The following is a 3,906-nucleotide window of genomic DNA, read 5'->3' as shown; positions in this document are numbered from 1 at the left end:
ATAAAGGAATATATGGCTAAAAATGATGCCGTGATACAAAGTCAACAAGCCTCATTGCGAAATTTGGAAGTTCAAGTAGGTCAATTAGCAACTGAGTTACGAAATAGGCCTCTTGGAAAGCTGCCAGCAGACACCGAAACACCAAAAAAAGAAGACAAAGAGCAATGTCAAGCAATAGAGTTGAGAAGTGGAAAAAAAATACCCAGCGGGGGAGAAAAAAATGCAAAACAAGGTGACAGCCATTCCCAAGAAACTGCTGATACACAGCAGAGAAATGAGGAAGCTGCTGTACAGAAAGAACACAGCAAGGATTATGCATAAATTAAGGAGCAGCCTAAAATGCAAACAACAGCCAGCAGTGGACAAGAGAGCAAAACATACACACCATCACCTTCTTTTCCACAAAGAATAAAGAGAAAGAAAGAGGAAGCCATTTTGAGAAGTTTATGGATATTCTGAAGGAAATTCATATAAACATACCACTGGTGGAAGCTTTGAAGTAAATGCCAAATTATGTGAAGTTCTTGAAGGATGTACTCACTAATAGAAGGAAGTTTGAAGAATTTAAGGTGTTGTCATTAAATGAAGAGTGCAGTGCAATATTGAAGAACAAGATCCCACTAAAGGAGAAAGATCCTTGATCGTTCACTATTCCTATATCAATTGGAGGAAAGGAACTAGGACGAGCATTATGTGACTTGGGAGCAAGCATCAACTTAATGCCTCTATCTATTTACAAGAAGTTGGGAATTGGAGAGGCTAGACCGACTACAGTCACCTTACAACTAGCCGATAGGTCCATCACTTATCCCGAAGGAAAGATTGAGGACATCTTAATTCAAGTTGACAAATTCATATTTCCTGCAGATTTTATCATTTTAGATGATGAAGCCTATCATGATGTTCCAATTATTTTAGGGAGACCATTTTTAAAGACCGGAAGAACATTAGTCGATGTCTACAAAGGAACCATCACATTAAGAATGGGTGACCAAAAAGTTGAATTTAACATCAATGACAGCATGAAATATCCAGCAGTGACAGAAGAATGCTCAGCAGTGTATGAATTGACAGAACAACCAGCGACCGAGGAATGGGATGATGGGGAAAGCGGGCAGGAAGAAGACAGCAGCTGAAATTACAGAATAGAACCGTTACCAGATTTAGGTGAATTTAGCACAGCTTTTGAGTCACTAGAATGTGAGGGAAGAAAGAATTCACCGATGAGACCATCTATTGAGGAAGCGCCGCAGCTGGACTTGAAACCACTACCACCTAACCTTAAGTATGCTTATTTAGGTGACAAGAAGACACTACCCATCATCATCTCAGCGACACTATCCTCGACTCAAGAGGATATGCTCCTAGAAACATTGAAGAAGCACAAGGGGGCGATAGGTTGGACATTGGCGGATATAAAAGGAATTAGCCCTTCACTATGCATGCACAAAATACAATTGAAGGAAGGAAAAGTTAAGTCCATTGAGCAACAAAGACGATTAAATCCCATGATGAAGGAGGTTGTTAGAAAGGAGATTCTCAAATGGCTAGATGCTGGAATAATTTATCCAATTGCAAACAGCAGCTGAGTCAGTCCTATTCAATGTGTTCCGAAGAAAGGAGGGATAACAGTAATGGCAAATGAGAACAATGAGTTGATCTCCACTAGAATAGTGAATGGATGGAGAATTTGCATGGATTATAGAAGGCTAAACAAAGCGACACGTAAGGATCATTTTCCCTTACCATTCATTGATCAAATGCTTGATAGGCTTGCTGGAAAGTCACATTATTGCTTCTTGGATGGTTATTCGGGATACAATCAAATTACAATCAGTCCAGAAGATCAAGAGAAAACTACATTCACATGCCCATATGGAATTTTTGCCTTTAGACGAATGCCCTTTGGACTATGTAATGCTCCAGCGAAATTTCAACGTTGCATGATGGCCATTTTTACAGATATGGTAGAAACATTTATGGAGATATTCATGGATGATTTTTCGGTTTATGGAGAATCTTTTGAGACTTGTTTGTGCAATTTAGGGAAGGTTCTACAAAGATGTGAAGAGAAGAATCTTGTACTGAATTGGGAAAAATGTCATTTTATGGTCAATGAGGGAATAGTGTTAGGCCACAAGATCTCAAGAAGAGGAATAGAAGTTGATAGAGCCAAGATAGAAGCTATTGAAAGATTGAATCCACCTACGTCAGTTAAAGGTATAAGAAGCTTTTTGGGCCATGCAGGGTTTTATAGGAGGTTTATTAAAGATTTCTCCAAGATTGCAAAACCATTGTGTAGTTTGTTGGAGTCAAATAGAAAATTCGTTTTTGACAAACAATGCATGACTGCCTTCCAAGCATTAAAGACAGCGCTGACCACAGCTCCTATAATGTCAACACCCGATTGGAATTCACCATTTGAGTTGATGTGTGATGCTAGTGGCCATGCTGTGGGGGCAATGTTAGGACAGAAAAAGGGGAAGGTACTTCATCCTATCTATTATGCCAGCAAAACGTTGAATTAGGCTCAAGTGAATTATACAGCCACTGAAAAAGAATTGTTGGCCGTAGTATTCGCTGTTGAAAAGTTTAGAGCTTATTTATTTGGAGCGAAGGTGAAAGTGTACACTGACCATGCAGCAATCAAGCACCTAATGATGAAACCGAATGCCAAGCCAAGATTAATTACATGGATTCTACTGTTACAAGAGTTCGAGATAGAAATCGTGGACTGAAAGGAGCTAATAACCATGTAGCGGATCACTTATCTAGAATGGAGAACATGGAAGAAAAGGTCAATAGCAAAGAAATTGATGATGCATTTCCGGATGAACAGCTGCTTGGGATAAACAGCAGTAGCAGAATGACAGCAACTCCATGGTATGCAGACATAGCAAATTTTTTGGCTTGTGCCATCATACCCGAAGAGAAAAATTATCAACAAAGGAAGAGGTTTTTCCATGAATCCAAAAGTTACATTTGGGATGAACCTTTTCTTTTTAAACAATGTGGAGACGGCATAATGAGAAGATGCATTCCAGACAGTGAAATACCAACAATTCTTGAACAATGTCATGCATCTCCATATGGAGGTCATTTTAGAGGGCAAAGGACAGCAGCCAAGGTATTTCAATCGGGTTTCTATTGGCCAACAATTTTCAAAGATGCAAAAGAATTTTGGAAGGGTTGTGATCAATGTCAAAGAACGGGAAACATCAGTAAAAAAAATGAGCTACCCCTGAATTCAATTTTAGAAGTGGAACTTTTTGATGTATGGNTTGAAGGGTCTGATTTGGTTGAGTCATACTCTGAAAAGAGAAAGAAGAAGGGGGAGAAAGAGAAGAAAGAGAAGAAAGAAGAGGGGAAGAAGATTAGGGTTTTTGAGGTAGAAGGAGGAGATCGGATCAGAACCAACGTCGGAGATCCGAGTCCCCAATCTAAACCATCAACAGNTCGAGTGACAACACCTTATCACCCACAAACCAATGGGCAAGCAGAGGTCTCCAATAGAGAAATTAAAAGTATTTTGGAAAAGGTGGTACAACCCAACAGGAAAGATTGGTCGGTGAAACTTGATGATGCATTATGGGCATACAGGACAGCCTTCAAAACCCCTTTAGTAATGTCTCCTTACAAGCTAGTTTTTTGGAAGACATGTCATCTACCCCTGGAATTGGAACATAAAGCATTTTGGGCATTAAAGAAGTTAAATTTTGACTATACAACAAATGGAGACTTGAGGCGAATGCAACTAAATGAATTGGAAGAATTCAGGTACCTAGCCTACGAAAATGCTAAGATGTACAAAGAAAAAACAAAAATGTGGCATGACAACAAAATTAGGCCCAAAGAATTCTACATAGGACAAAGAGTGTTGCTATTCAACTCAAGGCTGAAGTTATT

This window comes from Cucurbita pepo, unplaced genomic scaffold (genome assembly GCF_002806865.2).
Source record: "Cucurbita pepo subsp. pepo cultivar mu-cu-16 unplaced genomic scaffold, ASM280686v2 Cp4.1_scaffold000193, whole genome shotgun sequence".
NCBI classification, from domain to species: Eukaryota; Viridiplantae; Streptophyta; class Magnoliopsida; order Cucurbitales; family Cucurbitaceae; genus Cucurbita; species Cucurbita pepo.
The sequence above is the reverse complement of the archived record's forward strand: the minus strand, read 5'-3'. Positions refer to the sequence as shown.